Source organism: Microcebus murinus, chromosome 4 (assembly GCF_040939455.1).
Source record: "Microcebus murinus isolate Inina chromosome 4, M.murinus_Inina_mat1.0, whole genome shotgun sequence".
Classification (NCBI taxonomy): domain Eukaryota; kingdom Metazoa; phylum Chordata; class Mammalia; order Primates; family Cheirogaleidae; genus Microcebus; species Microcebus murinus.
The window spans coordinates 57,233,539-57,250,969 of NC_134107.1; the positions used below are offsets into that span (position 1 = coordinate 57,233,539).

The window sequence follows — 17,431 nt, forward strand, 5'->3', positions numbered from 1 at the left end:
AAGACAGATATACACCCACCATGGCCCATTTCCAGCAACCAACATGATGTCACTGAATATGACTCTGAAATATACACAATTGACTCTCATGAACCTGTATTAATGGCTTCAACACACAACTGCTCTATTCTCTCCAACTGGGTCTATTTCACTCCAAAAAAAAGATTTAATATTTTCAGCCACTTATTACATTTTAGGGCCCATAACATCTAGTCGGGAGCAGGTATGCCCTCCCTGAAATTTCAGCCCACAGCAATAAACGTTCACTCACCTGCTTCAAATGGAGTTCTCATGGGCTAAAAAGGGATTAGTCATAATAGGACTCTCAGAGTGATATGGCCAGAGAACTGAGATTTTGTGCATTTGTCTGAGGCCCTTGGAGACAGCCAGTACCCCAGGGAGAGCACACTTAAAGCTGTCTTTTTAGCAAGTCCTTCTCTGACATATACTTTTGGGTCATATCATTATGGCTGTCCCCTGCCACACCACCCTTTCCTCCACAAAACTATCTCAGGATTAGATGAACATGTATGCTTTTATCAATTAATAAACTGACAGCATTTCTGCACAAATATTCCTGTTTCCATTTAATGAGAATTAGCAAATATTAATTGCATTCCAGTCAGCATAAGCCATTAAAAATTAATATATAAATTATTTTAAAACACCGAATCTTAGTTGATAAAGCTGCAGCAGGATTCCAGAGAATTTACTCCAATATTGAAAGAAGTTCTAATGAGGTAAAGTGCTATCAAACAGTACCACATGCTACAGAGAAATCTTTTGTGAATGAAGAGTCAATTGATGTAGCAAATTAATTGTTATCTTATTTTAAAGTAATTGCCACAGTCATCCCAATCTTCATCAACCACCAGCCTGATCAGACAGCAGCCGTCAACATTGAGGCAAGACCCTACACTAGCAAAAAGATTATGACTCAGTGAAGGCTCAGATGATTGTCAGCATTTTTTTTTTAGCGATAAAGTGATTTTTTTATTAAGATATGCACATTTTTAGACATAATGCTATTGAACACTTAGTAGGCTACAGTATAATGTAAACATAACTTTTAAATGCACTGGGAAACCAAAAAGTTCTTGTGACCCTCTTTATTGTGATACTCACTTTACTGCAATTGTTTAGAAATGAACCTGTAATATTTCTAATATGTCTGTATATACATATGTGTGTATAGTAAAAGTTTGACTATTGGGTTTTTTTATTTTTTATTTTATTTTTTTATTTTATTATATCTTTTTATCTCAAATTCTGAGGGTACAAATATTGTTAGGGTTACATGTCTTGCCCCTGCCTCCCCTCCCCACCCCACTCTGCCAGAGTGTCAAGCGTGTCCAGTCTCCAAGTGTGCCCTGCACCCACCATGAAAGTGGGTACTCTTCCCCTTCTCCCCCTTTCACCTGTTCACCTCCCATTAACAGTTTTTTTTTTTTTAGACATTTTGGTTACAGTGTGTTTCTTTCCCTCTCCCTAAACAGGGATAGAGGTAATCCTTTCCCGCCTACAATGCTCATCACATCCTTAAGATGTGGGTCTCCCCCACCAGATCCCTGTTGAACACTACAATTTTTTGAGCACCATAGTTTTAGTGTGTAAGTACCAATTTGATGGCGAGTAGATGTGTAGCCCATTTTCCAGGTCTCGTGTCGTCTCGCTTTGTTTTACAGGCTTAAGCTTAATCCAAGATAGCATAAATCGTGCTAGTTCACTATGGTTTCTTAGGATTGAGTAATATTCCATTGTGAGTATACACCACATTTTAGTTATCCATTCATGAATTGATGGGCACTTGGGTAGTTTCCATGACCATGCAATAGTGAATTGTGCTGCCATAAACATTCGGGTGCAGATGTCTTTATGATAGAGTGACTCATGTTCTTTTGGATAGATGCCCAACAATGCTATTGCTAGGTCGAATGGTATTTCTATTTCTAGTTGTTTGAGATATCTCCAAATTCTATTCCACAAGGGTTGCACTAATTTGCAGTCCCACCACCAGTGTAAGAGTGTTCCTGACTTTTGAATCTATGTAAGTATTTACAATTCAAAAAATAAAAATAAATACAGAAGGATAAGGAAAAAACTAAGTCTTTATAAGTGAAAACATTAACAATATATCAAATAGATAAAATAACATGCAGGGAAGGAAACAGAGGAAAGTAACTTTGAACATAGTACCTACACATAATACTCTTCATCAAAAGACAAAGAAGAACTGCAAACAAATGTTGAGGATTATTTTGTAGTTTGAGATGGGTATTGAGATGAATATACCAATTCTGAAACTAATTGATATATATTTTACGGCTGAAGAAATGAGTAAATGTATTGACATCAGAGCCAAAAAGGTACAAGTTTATAGACAGAAGATACAGAAAAGATACAAATGTGAAATGTTGGAAGGCAAAGAAGAAATCTGTGATGTTGGACTGGAATTAAAGCTATTAGTATAATGATTCAGGAGAAAAAACTCTGTTCTCCCCTGACTCTAATAAATAAAAGATTCTAGAAGGAATGACACAAAAATAGCAATGAGAACACATGGTGCTGAAACTTATTTTCTAAATATATTCACCATTAAAAGAATCTATGGGATTTTGCACAAATAGTTTATTCCAAGGCTGAGGTAGCAATTACAAGATAATTTTGGAAAATCTTTGCTAAAATGTAAGGAAGTGCTCACAGAAAACAGGGAGATGGCAAAGGTTATATATAAGAGCCAGTTTGATGCAGCTCTCAGTAGTCAAACCTGGGAGACTTTAACTATCAAAATGAAAAATGACAGCACTGAATTACATAAATTTTTGAATTGAAAGTAATCCATGATTATTTACTAATACTAAACAAACAAGCAGTAAACAAGAAGCCTCTTACTTACAGTAGAATAAGTGTAATGGGAACTAATAAATGTAATGGCAACTAATAAGTGTAATGGGAAAGACTGAGTTAGAAAACTACTATTTTGGTGATTAGCCCTTTATTGGATGTATAGCAAGCTAATATTTTCTCCCATTCTGTAGGTTGTCTATTTCCTCTGTTGATTGTTTCCTTGGCTGTGCAGAAGTTTTTTAATTTAATCAAGTCCTATTTATTTATTTTTGTTGTTGCTTTGATTATCCCTGGGGTCTTCTTCATAAATATTTTGCCTAAGCCAATATCTAGAAGAGTTTTTCCAGTATTTTCTTCTAGAATTCTTGTGGTTTCATTACTTAGGTTTAAGTCTGTTATCCATTTTGAATTAATTTTTTTGAATGTTGAGATATATTTCGGTCATCTACACGTGGCTATGTAATTTTCCCAGTACTGTTTATTGAATAGGGATTCTTTTTCCCCAGTGTATATTGCTATCTACTTTGTCAAAGATCAGATGGCAATGTGGGGATGGTTTTATCTGGGTTCTCTGTTCTGTTCCATTGGTCTATGTCTCTATTTTTATGCCAATACCATGGTGTTTTGCTTACTATAACCTTGTATGCTATACATCTGATAAAGAGATAATAAACAGAATCTACAAAGAGCTCAAGCAAATCAGCAAGAAAAAAGTCAAACAATCCCATTAAAAATTGGGCAAAAGACATAAACAGAAGCTTTTCAAAATAAGATAGACTGACAGCCAATAAACCATATGAAAAATGCTCAATGTCACTAATCATCAGAGAAATGCAAATCAAAACCACAATGAGATATCACCTAACCCCAGTGAGAATGGCTTTATCAAAAAGTCCCAAAAGAATAGATACTGATGTGGATGAGGAGAGAGAAGAACACTTATAGATGTTGGTGGGGCTGCAAACTAGTACAATCTCTATGGAAAACAGTATGGAGTTTCCTCTAAGAACTAATAGTAGATCCACACAGCTAATGGAGACGGGGCGTGCTGTATGGAGGAAGGACACGCTTGTGGCCCTGGCTTGAGCAAGGCAAACGCATTTCATGTAATCAAAATGTTTGTATCCCCCATAATATCCTGAATATAAAAAAATAAAATTAAATAAATTAAAGTAGATCTATCATTTGATTCTGCAATCTCAATGCCTGGTATTTACCCAAAGGAAAACAAAATCATTTTATCAAATGACACTTATACTTGAATGTTTATTCCAGCATAATTCATAATCACAAAGATGTGGAATTAACCCAAGTGCCCAAAAATTCATGAGTGGATCAATAAAATGTGGTATATGTATACCATGGAGCACTAATCACCCACAAAAAACCAAAAAACAAAAAAGAATTAATATATTTTGCAAAAATCAAGATTGAACAGGAGACCAGTACCCTAAGTTAAGGATTGCAGGAGTGGAAAAATAAACACTCCATGTATTCACTATTAAATTGGAACTAACTGATCAGCACTCATGTGCACAAATGGAAGCAAAACTCAACAGAAATCATATAGCTGGGAAGGGGGAGGCAGGGGTGAGTGAAATCATACCTAGCAGGTACAATGTACACTGTCTGGGTGATACACACCCTTATAACTTTGACTCAAGCAGAACAAAAGCAATCCATGTAACCAAAACATTCGTACCTCTGTAATACTCTGAAATGTTTACAAAAGTGAATTTCTAGCATGTGAAAAATATAACGACTGAATAAAAAAAGAACATGGTAAATGGGATTTTTATACATGATTGTTATAGGCAAAGAAAGAATTAAAGAGTTGGAAGTTCAGTCTGCATTGTGGTCTATTCCCACGATGAATGTACAAACAAAATCATGAACACAGCTGTCACCACAAAATATGAATAAGGAATGTAGTGTATTGTTCACACATTGCGATGTTTGTGAATTTGAGCAAACTAATTAAGTGCTATATGTTTAGTGGTCTTTATCTAAAAAATGTATTGTGTTACTTTAAAGTGTTTAACTGTCAAAATTATACAATATTAGATAATAAGACATTATTACATACCATCCAGTCTAATACCACATTAGTGCATAACCCTACATAAATAATAATGCAATAAGCAAATATGTCAATTATAATATAATATATCAATATATACAATAGTATAATATGTCAATAATAATGCAATAAGCAAATAATGCTTTAAACAAATAAGAAATTAGGAATGAACCAGAAGGAAAAAGTATTTATAGGGTGGTAAATTTTGTATGTCTTTTTATCAAGATTCAAATATATTCTTTACAAAGACAATGAGTAATAATCATGGCCTGTGGCTTACAAAATAATTTTATGTTTCATATATTATCTTGCATATTCAAGATTTATTCAATTTTTAATAATAAATAAATGTTAGTTTCTTAAGTCTCAATTTTAGATGTCAATTAAACTAGCAAGCTGTGCTTTCCAGAAGCAAAAAGCATAATATGCAAGGTAAACATTCTCCACTAACATTAAATAGTTGTGGGGACAATAAAGCACTGGGAGAACTATTTGGCCTTTCTAAAGAACTTTTTTATTCTCTCCCTCTGTTTTTTGATCATTCTACTACCAAAAATAAAATAAATTCTTTCATCTTTTTTGAAAAAAGGAAACTACTATTTTGCAACCATCAAAATAAAAATTTTCTTTACTATAACCTGATTTATGGAAGTACATTGGAGACATTAAGATTTTTAAATTTTAAAGACGATATTAAAATTTTCTGACATTAGCAGCCAAAATTCACTATTTAAGTGTCCAGAATATGAAATGACATGACAAATATGGCATAAATTTCATCTTAAATTTGTCTACATTACAAAGATAACCTTGGTGGAATAAGTGTCTCAGAAATAATCTGCGTATTGGATAGTTTATTTGTGATGATTTAAAATCAAATAATTCTCATTACAATGGGATCAGGAATATTTGCTGTAGTAACACTAACATTTCATTTATTGCAGATAATCTGTATACACATTTAATTCAGGAATGGAATCATGGTGGAGAAGGCGGTTTGGGCATGCTAGAAGAACTACTAATATAATTACTTGTGTGTATGTGAAGGAGGGGGTGTTTTTGAAAATACCGCTCTAAATCTGAGTTCTCTGGGGTAGTAGCTTCCCCTGGGACTTTGAGACGAATGCACAAAAATCTCTGCTCCCTCCAAAGCTCGGAATCCTCCTGTGACACGTCCCATTCTAGGCTATGAAAACTGCATTTAAAGCAGATAAGTAAGTTATTTATTGGTGTGGGGTAAACTTTTAGATGGGGGGGGGGTCCTGGAGAGTATCCCATTCAGACTACAGTGTGATGGGGGCTAAGATAAGTGTTTGAGAATATTAAGACTTTAGTCTGGGCCGGGCGCTGTGGCTCACGCCTGTAATCCTAGCTCTTGGGAGGCCGAGGCGGGCGGATTGCTCAAGGTCAGGAGTTCAAAACCAGCCTGAGCAAGAGTGAGATCCCGTCTCTACTATAAATAGAAAGAAATTAATTGGCCAACTGATATATATATAAAAAATTAGCCGGGCATGGTGGCGCATGCCTGTAGTCCCAGCTACCCGGGAGGCTGAGGCAGAAGGATCGCTCGAGCCCAGGAGTTTGAGGTTGCTGTGAGCTAGGCTGACGCCACGGCACTCACTCTAGCCTGGGCAACAAAGCGAGACTCTGTCTCAAAAAAAAAAAAAAAAAAAAAAAAAAAAAAAAAAAAAAAAAGACTTTAGTCTGGAGTTAAACAGAGTAAAGACAACCAGAGTCACAAAGCTGGGTGATGCTAGTAGAATGGAAAATTGTGTGTGGGAGGGGAGAACAAGGCACTGGGGAAGCCTGTCTAGCTTTAGTGTGCCAAGGACCCCTGCCCCTACCCCAGGAAGGTCTGCTAAGGCCCCAGGTCCAATTACTGTAAATATTCTGCTGCATCCTTACTCTTATCCAGTGTCTTTGTGTGCTAGATTCTCAAAATGAACAGAAGGAAAACAAGTTCCAGAATACAACAAATTCACAATAAATGAAATAGAAATTTTAATGATGAAACTGCTTACAAAAGCAGAGGAAACGAGAGACTTTTGGTGAAATGGGTCTCCCGGGCTCATTCCTGACGTGGTGAATGTGTGGAAGATGGTAAGTGTGCCCTGGATAGGACCCGTTCTCTTAGCAACCCAAAGCAGAGAGGTGGAAATGACTTCTCTGGGATGCTGAAGGTACTTGGATCTCATCATCCTTTTTTCCAGCTTCCAAGGCATTTGTAAGTTTTTTCAGGATGACCCTAAGTTAGACAAGAGGCCATGGCAATTCAGGCAACTTCTCCCATAAACCCACCCCTGAACTCTGAGCTCCCTGGCTTACCCTATCCACTTCCTAAAAGAAAATTCCCCCTTGTTATCCATAAAGAATTCATCCTTTGTTGACATCTGGAAGCTTGTCCTTTTCCAATTTCTCCTTTTATTTACTTAAGAATTATTTTTGCTTTATCTGTATCTCCTTTCCTGCCATTTCTTTTCAGGATTATGGTGTGTATAGTTGACCTTCAGCCCCCTCTGGCATTTTCACACCTGTTTTAGTTTCTTCCACCTCCTCCAGTAGAAGGGCTTTCCTCAGGGGAGCATTGATTCTCATAGTGCTTGTGCTGCCACAGAATGACCCTGTGGTAGTGTGCACAGCAGGGCTTATCCACACCCTTGAGCAACTAGTTCCCATACCAAAACCCATGTCCCAGCATAAGCCCCTCCTGGTTCTCCTGATATGTAATATTATTGTCAATACAGTTTCAACCATTACTCAGAAGGACAAATAGAGGTGACTGAATTTCCTACTTCTAAAACAAAAGTTGAGGAAAAAGCAGAATTGAACCTGTAGGGGAAGGAACTAGTGATTTTGTGTACTCGCTACACACTAGGGCCTGCGTCAGGCACTGACTGACTAAACAGGCTCGTAGATGCTCACCTGTGCCGCTTCATCCCTCGAATCCCTGAACTTCTCATTACCTCTACATCTCTCCTTAACTGGTCCTACACCAAGTTCATCTCCTCAGAATGGAGATGGAAATATCAAGCTTAACACCAAGCCTCGGAGGGTGTGGGAACGAGCAGGACCTAGAGTAGAATTTCTCAACCTTGACACTACTGCCATTGGAGGCCAGATGATTGTTTGTTATGGGGCTGTCCCATGTATTGCAGGATGTTTAGCAGCATCCCTGCCACTAGATGCCAGGAGCAACCACTCTCCAGTTGTGGCAACCATAGTGTCTCCAGGCATTGCCAAATGTCCTTTGGAGAGCAATCCACCCCTGCCTGAAAGCCACTAACCCAGAGTTTGGCCTTGAGAGTGAAAGAGCATTTATTTCATATGTAATGTTACTTGTGTTTTCATAGAAATAGTAAGCCCTCTGGCCTCTTAATCATCTGGCTTTCTTCTAGATTATCTAAATCTGACTCGACTTACTTTTCTCCATCACTTATTTGTTTAAGGTCCATTTGCCCTTTTTCTTTGTAAGCACCTGAGCCCCTCTCTTTCCATAGCACTTTGGAAAGAACAGCTTTTCTCAGTCTTTTCAGTCTTCAGCTCGAAGGTGCACAAGTTTTTACAGCTTTACCTGAAGGCGTTTACTACTGGTGGCTAGAGAGATATATACAAGGGAACAAAATGTCAAAAACTGTTGGAATTTCAATTGTAAATTATTTCAAAACACGTGTAGTATTAAATATGCTCTACATACCGAGGATAGGGCACAGCAGCCTGCTCAGGGGCTCTCCACGCTCCCTCTACCCCCATCCACAAGGCCTTGTCAATTTTCCTCAGTTCAGTACAGTCTCCTGCCCCTTGGCTCCTTTAACAGGTCAGAAAAGGATGTAATCTACAGTTACAGAAACTTCAAATCCGATTTCTACTCCTTACCAGCTGTGCCAAGTTCAACGACACTTCTTATTCTGAAAAATTGGAAATGATAATATAATATCTACATACACTTCTCAGAATTGTTACAAGTAATAAATGAGGTACTATAGATAATGTCTTTACATTGGTGCCTGACATAATATAGGTAATTTTTGAAGTTTTTTGTTAATTCCATTTTACTGTAAAAAATATTATGTTAAAACATCATTTTCTTCTAGTAAGGAAAACACTATACTTTTCTTTTAGATTATTTCTCCCTTCTAATCCATTCTCCAATCACATCCAGATAAATACACCTACTGCTCTCCAATTTGAAGACCCATGGTGGCTGACCATCTCCTCTCAGGATAGTGTACAAACCCATTAATTTATAATTAGAGCGACTATATTTTTGTTTCCATCTTTCTACCACTGCAAAATAATATGTTATCACACAACCACACAGGACTATGAACTGGTTTAAATGCATTAAATATTTGTATGACAACAGTCTTTCCTTAAATTCCCAAGTAATGTCATACGATTCTCCCCCTAGGTCACCTCCACCCAATGACACCCTACAGCCAAATAGACCAAATCACTCTTTCCATTGTGTTCCCATAGCAGTTTTCTGAGCCAATCATGTGTTCACTTAACATATTATCTTGGTTAGCGGGGTAAATGTCTATCTTGTCTGGAAGATTGTAACCTCATCAAAGAAACAGATGGTATCTTATTCATCTGTTCATCCTATATAGTTTCTGGAACACTAGCTATGGGACACAATAAGGCAGGTGTCATAATCCTGTGGTGACATCAAAAAAATATGTCATTGAATATGACATGAAACTTCAACTCTTTCTATAAAAAAGAAATGAGATCCCAGGCCATCTCCTTCTGATATGGTTACCCTAAACCACACCGACGTTAATCACAGTCTTCCATTCGCTGGGCATCCCAGGCCTAGAGGACCAGCACATGTGGATTTCCATCTCCTTCTTAATTTCCTATGTCATTGCCCTCCTTGGGAACGGCCTGCTCATCTGCATTATCCTCACAAAGCGCAGCCTCCACGAGCCCATGTACCTCTTCCTCTGCATGCTGGCCAGAGCAGACATTAGCCTCTCCAAGTGCACAGTCCCACAGGCCTTGGCCATCTTCTGGTTCCATGCTGGGGAGATCACCCTCGATTGCTGCATCACTCAGCTCTTCTTCATCCATTCCACCTTCATCTTTGAGTCAGGGATCTTGTTGGTGATGGCGTTTGACCGCTACATTGCCATCTGCTACCCTCTGAGGTACACCACTATTCTTACAAACTCCCTGATTGGCAAATTGGAGTGACTATCTTTCTGAGAAGTTATGGTACAATATTTCCCGTAATATTTCTTGTGAAAAGACTGACTTTTTGCAGGAGTAACATTATTCCACACACTAGTGTCAGTACATTGGTTTGCCAAATATTCCTGTAATGACATACGAGTAAACATCTGGTATGGTGTTTTTGTCTTAATGTCTACAGTAACTTTAGATATCATGCTAGTTTTTATTTCCTATATGCTTATTCTCCATGCTGTTTTCCAAATGCCATCCCAAGATGCTCGACACAAAGCTCTCAATACTTGTGGCTCCCATGTCTGTGACATTGTCCTCTTTTATGGGCCTGGCATCTTCTCAGTCCTCACTGAGCGGTTTGGACGCCACATCTCACCCTACATCCACATCCTGCTGACCAATGTCTGCATTCTGCCCCCTCCTATGCTGAATCCCACCATTTATGAGGTTAAGACCAAACAGATCCGGGACCAGGTGACTCATGTCTTGTTTCCAAAAGTGACATGACTTTAGGAATGAAAATCATTGCATTTAGGAATGAAAACCGATCTACTGTTTTCTCAACATTTCTAGCCATCTATGACATGAACTTCAGCAGTCCTAGTATGTGAGGGACAGCTGAGACTATACAAATGGCTCAATGAGTCTATGCTTGTGGAGTAAGTCCACTAGGGATGCTTTGGTGTCTGCTTTTCAAGGTCTCTGATCAATAGTAAGAAACCAATTTCTTTGTGGTTCAATGGGTTTACTTATTCAGAGTCTTAGAAACAAACCAGTTCATCTTTTGAAGTCACTACTAGTCTATAGCCATGGATAGGCATTTTGAAAGAGCAAACTATGGATAATTTCTGGAATATTCTTTCCTGGTTTGTCTCATGCCTTGATGTGGGGAACTAGTTTCCATTCCTTGCCTACCTTAGGCATTGTTCTGTGTATTCTTCCCTCTGACCTCTCAATCACAAATTTATTTTTCACAGAGTCATTTCTACCTGTGTACATTTTAGTATTCCTCCTATTGGAAGAAAGAAAGGAAGAAAGAAAGGGAGGAAAGGAGAAAAGGGGGAAAAGCCTCTGGCACCCTAATTTCTCTGTCTCTCTCTCTCTCTCTCTCACTGTGAAACATGTTGAAAGAGTTGTGTATATATTCGAGATTGAATATCTTTCTCCCTGTTTTTCTCTTTTTTGTTCTATTTTTCTTGATCTCTCTCCAGTAACACTTTATTCCTACATTATTGACACTGCACATCACAGAGATCTACGCAATTTACATCTTACATGACAAATTAGCAACATTGGACACAGTCAAGCCTTTTCTCATTCCTGAAACATATCACTCATCCTATCTTAGATAAATAGTAGAAATAAAATCTGTACAAAGGTCACTCACTTTTTAAATATAGAGATAATTACTAATATCATTTCATACATTGCTATATATTGTTTACTATTTACATGTGTGTAGGTAAATATATTTTTGTAAACTGGATTATATTCCACTCACTCTTCCAGAATGTACAATTCTCACTTAGCAAAGTAAGTGAGAATGTGGACTTATTCCCATGCCCAAAATATAGACCTTGGCAGGCATTGTTAAAGGCTCTCTATTAAACTCAGGGCAAAACTGTGCCATACATAATTCAGCTAAGTAGACTCTTTTTAAAAACTAGTTCTTACATGTCATTGTAATTATGTATGTATTGTTAATTTCCCAATCAAGATCAGGATTAGCATTCTGTTGTTTTCTGGTGCCTATTATATCATCTCAAAGAGTAGGCATTAAATCAATATGTTTAAAATGCACTCCCTTGTAAACTGTAAAACTGCAAAATTATCACATTAAAGTAATCAGAGATAATGATAGGTGTAAAGGAGATACAGATATTATTTTATTAGTATTATTTACCTTCTGTTTTGTTTGTTCTCTTATATGCTACATATATAAAACTATTATATTCACATAGATTTATAAGTATTTATTATACTTTGAGATAAATTTTACCGAATGTAAATTATGCCAATTTATGAAAGAACCATCATTTACCTATCCATTTCATGATTATTAACATGTAGTACATTTCAAACTTTCCAGTTGTCCAGGAAAGTAGTATTTATTAAAACATTTCCCCATTGTGTCTGTCCATTTATTTTAGGTATACTGAGTCCTTCCATGTTATTTAGCCAAATTTCCAGTCTTTTCCCTTGTTTCCTTTGTGTTCCTCAGGAGTTTGTCAAAATCAATAAAGATTATATTATTTTAATTTTTGTTTCTAATTAATTTAGCATTTGAATATTTATGGTCAATATTTTTTTGGTATGGATGCGGAGAGATAGGAACACTCCTACACTGCCGGTGGGACTGCAAACTAGTTCAACCTTTGTGGAAAGCAATATGGAGATACCTCAGAGAGATATAAGTAGATCTACCATTTGATCCAGCAATTCCACTACTGGGCATCTACCCAAAAGATCAAAAGTCACTTTATGAAAAAGACACATGCACTTGAATGTTTATAGCAGCACAATTCACAATTGCAAAGCTGTGGAAACAACCCAAGTGCCCATCAATTCATGAGTGGATTAATAAAATGTGCTATATGTATACCATGGAGTACTATTCAACTTTAAGAAACAATGGTGATATAGCACCTCTTGTATTTTCCTGGATAGAGCTGGAACCCATCTACTAAGTGAAGTATCTCAAGAATGGAAAAATATGCACCATATGTACTCACCAGCAAATTGGTATTAACTGATCATCAAATCAGTGGACATATAGGAATAACATTTATCGTGTGTCAGGCAGATGGGAGGGGGAAGGGGGATGGGTATATACAAACACAATGAATAAGATGTGCAACGTTTGGGGGAAGGACACGCTTGAAGCTCTGACTCAAGGAGGGAGAGGGGGCATGGGCAAATATATGTAACCTTAACACTTGTACCCCCATAATACGCTAAAGTAAAAAAATAATAATAATAATAAATTAGCCTTTTAATGGCTAATAAAGACAACCACTAAATAAAATTGTTCATAAATACAAAATATTTTTTGTTAAAGCATATTTTCACTTATTATGGACTGTGGAATTTTTTTATTTCTTTTTTTTTTTATTTCGGCATATTATGGGGGTACAGATTTTAAGGTTTCAATAAATGCCCATTTCTCCCCCTACCCACACAAGTCTGAGTCTTCAGCATGACCATCCCCCAGATGGTGCACATCTCACTCATTATATATGTATATACCCGCCACCCTCCCCCTTCCCACCTGCCCAATACCCTATTACTGTAGTACCTATGTGACCACTTAGGTGCTGTTCAGTTAATACGAATTTGCTGGTGAGTATATGTGGTGCTTGTTTTTCCATTCTTGGGAAACTTCACTTAGAAGTATGGGTTCCAGCTCTAACCAGGAAAATATAAGATGTGCTATGTCACCATTGTTTCTTAGAGCTGAATAGTACTCCCTGGTATACATATACCACATTTTATTAATCCATTCTTGGATTGATGGGCACTTGGGCTGTTTCCACAGCCTTGCAGTTATGAATTGAGCTGTTATAAACATTCGAGTGCAGGTGTCTTTTTTGTAGAGTGTCATTGGATCTTTTGGGTAGATGCCCAGCAATGGGATTGCTGGATCAAATGGTAGATTCACTTGTATCGCTTTAAGGTATCTCCATATTGCTTTCCACAAAGGTTGAACTAGTTTGCAGTCCCACCAGCAGTGTAGGAGTGTTCCTCTCTCTCTGCATCCACATCAGCATTTATTGTTTGGAGACTTTTTGATAAAGGCCATTCTGACTGGAGTTAAGTGATATCTCATTGTGGTTTTGATTTGCATTTCCCTGATGATTAGAGATGTTGAGCATTTTTTTCATATGTTTGTAGGCCATTCTTCTGTTTTCTTTAGAAAAGTTTCTGTTCAAGTCCTTTGCCCACTTCTTAATAGGGTTATTTGATTTTTTCTTCCTAATTTTCATGAGTTCTAAGTATATTCTAGTTATCAGTCCCTTATCAGTGCATAGGATGCAAAAATTTTCTCCCATTCTGTAGGTTGTCTGTTTACTTTCATGACTATTTCTTTGGCTGTGCAGAAGCTTTGTAGTTTGATCATGTCCCATTTATTTATTTTTGTTGCTGCTGTGATTGCCTTTGGGGACTTCTTCATAAACTCTTTGCCTGGGCGATGTCTAGGAGCGTGTTTCCAACTTTTTCCTCTAGAATTCTAATAGTTTCATACCTTAGGTTTAAGTCTGTTACCCAGCATGAGTTGATTTTAGTGAGAGGGGAAAGGTGTGGGTCCTGTTTTAGCCTTCTACAGGTGGCTATCCAGTTTTCCCAGCACTATTTATTGAAAAGGGATTCTTTTCCCCAGCGTGTATGTTTTTGTCTGCTTTGTCAAAGATTAGATGGCTATATGAGGATGGTTTTATATCAGGATTCTCACATCTGTTCCACTGGTCAATATTCCTAGTTTTGTGCCAATACCAGATTGATTTAATTACTACAGCTTTCTAGTATAGTTTGATATCTGGCATATTAATGCCTCCCATTTTGTTTTTGTTGCGTAAAATTGCTCTTGATATTCGTGGTCTTCTTTGGTTCCATACGAAGCATAAAATTATTTTTTCTATATCTTTGAAGAATGCTGATGGGATTTTAATAAGTATTGCATTGAATCTGTAGATCAGTTTGGGCAGTATAGATATTATGATGATGTTGAGTCTGCCGATCCACGAGCATGGTATGGATTTCCATCTGTTTACATCCTCTGCTATTTCCTTCCTCAGTGTTTCATAGTTCTCCCTGTAGAGGTCTTTTACGTCCTTGGTTAAGTAAATTCCTAGGTACTTTAATTTCTTTGTTGCTATTGTGAAGGGAATTGAGTCTTTGATTTGGTTCTCAATTAGATTGTTGTTGGCGTATATGAATGCCTCTGATTTCTGTGTATTGATTTTGTATCCTGAGACTTTACTAAATTCATTGATCAGTTCCAGGAGTTTCTTGGTTGAATCTTTGGGGTTTTCTAGATATAATATCATCAGTAAACAGTGAAAGTTTGATCTCTTCTGCCCCTATTTGATTACCATTAATTCCATTTTCCTGTCTGATTACTGTAGCCAAGACTTCCAGCACTATGTTGAACAGAAGTGGAGAAAGTGGGCAGCCTTGTCTGGTTCCAGTTCTAAGTGGGAATGGCTTCAATTTTTCCCCATTCAGTATGATGTTGGGTATGGGTCTGTGATATATGGCTTGTATCATTTTTAGGTATGTCTCTTCTATGCCTATTTTCTTAAGTGTTCGTATAATGAAAGGGTGTTGATTGAATTTTGTCAAAAGCTTTTCTGCATCTATTGAAAGAATCATGTGATCTTTGTTTTTGTTTCTGTTTATGTGGTGAATTGCATTTATAGATTTACGTATGTTGAACCATCCCTGCATCCCTGGGATGAAGCCCACTTGGTCGTGGTGGATTATTTTTTTGATAAGCATCTGGAATCGTTTAGCTAAGATTTTGTTGAAAATTTTTGCATCTATATTCATTAGGGATATTGGTCTGTAGTTTTCTTTTTTTGTTGCATCCTTTCCTGGTTTTGGTATCAGAGTAATATTCGCTTCATAAAAGGTGTCGGGGAGGTTTTCATTCTTCTCGATGTTGTGGAATAATTTCTGCAAGACAGGTACTAGTTCTTCTTTTTAAGTGTGGTAAAATTTGGGTGTGAAGCCATCTGGACCGGGACTTTTCTTTTTAGGGAGATTTTTATTTGCTGTTTCTATTTCAGCTGTTGAGATTGGTCTGTTCAGGGAATCTATTTCTTCCTGGTTGAGCCTAGGGAGGCTGTGTGTTTCTAGAAATTTATCCATTTCCTGCACATTTTCCAGTTTGTGTGCATAAAGATTTCTGTAGTATTCATAAATTGTACCTTGTATCTCTTTGGGATCAGTTGTGATATCTCCTTTTTTGTTCCTGATGGAGCTTATTAGAGATTTCTCTTTTCTGCATTTTGTTAGCTTAGCCAATGGTGTGTCAATTTTGTTTATTATTTCAAAGAACCAACTTTTTGTTTTATTAATCTCCTGAATAGCTTCACTGTTTTCAATTACATTTAGTTCTGATTTGATCTTGTGGATTTCACTTCTTCTTCTGGGTTTGGGGTTGTTCTGTTCTTCTTTTTCCAGCCCTTTGAGTTGTTTCCTTAGATTGTCTATTTGTGATCTTTTTGTCTTTTGAATATAGGCATTTATGGAGATAAACTTACCTCTCAGAACTTCTTTAGCTGTGTCCCAGAGGATTTGATAACTTATCTCTCCATTGTCGTTTTCTTCATAGAATTTTTTTATTTCCATTTTGATTTCTTCATTTATGAAGTAATCATTTAGTAGGAGGCTGTTTAGTTTCCATGTTTTTGTGTAGAAGTGGGAGCTTCTGTTAGGGTCGGTTACTACTTTTATTCCACTGTTATCTGAGAAGGTACATGGTATGATTTCTATTTTTTTTAATTTCTTGAGATTTTCTTTGTGTCCTAGGATATGGTCAATCTTAGAGAATGTCCCGTGAGCTGATGAGAAGAACATATATTCAGCGGATTTTGGGTAGAATGTCCTGTAGATGTCAGTCAGACCCAATTGTTCCAGGGTTTGGTTTAAGTCCATTATTTCTTTATTAATTTTCTGTTTGAAGGATCTGTCTTGTGCTGTCAGTGGGATGTTCAAATCTCTGGTGATTATGGAGTTGCTATTAATCCATTTGCTTAGATCCAGTAAGGTTTGCTTTATGAAACTGGGTGCACCAAAGTTGGGTGCAAATATATTTAAAATTGTTATCTCTTCTTGTTGAAGTGTGCCCTTCACCATTATATAATGACCCTCTTTGTCTTTCACTACTTTTGTTTGGTTTAAAAACTAAATCATCTGAAATTAGAACTGCCATGCCTGCCATCTTTTGGCTTCCACTTGCCTGGAATACTGATCTCCACCCTTTTACTTTTAGTCTATATGCATCCTTGCAGGTTAGATGTGTTTCCTGAAGACAGCATATACTTGGCCTGTATTTTCTTATCCATTCAGCCAGCCTATGTCTCTTGAGTGGAGAGTTTAAGCCATTCACATATATTGAGAGAACTGATAGGTAAGGCAGATTACTGTTCATTCTGCTATGTTGGATGTTGTTGCTTTGATTTCTGTTTGAACCATTGTATTATCCGGCCTTTAATCTTTGGGTTTTGGTTGTTTTTATATTCGTCAGTTTTTATTATGGTGTTCCATGTGGAACACTGTTTTGAGTACTTCTTGGAGGGCTGGTCTTGTCTTGAT

General features: G+C 37.1%; 1 pseudogene; it reads left to right on the top strand.

The window, feature by feature from the left end:
- The first annotated feature begins 9,681 nt into the window (after positions 1-9,681).
- On the top strand, positions 9,682-10,621 carry LOC105860277 (olfactory receptor 52B4-like; annotated as a pseudogene).
- Positions 10,622-17,431: the final 6,810 nt, after the last annotated feature.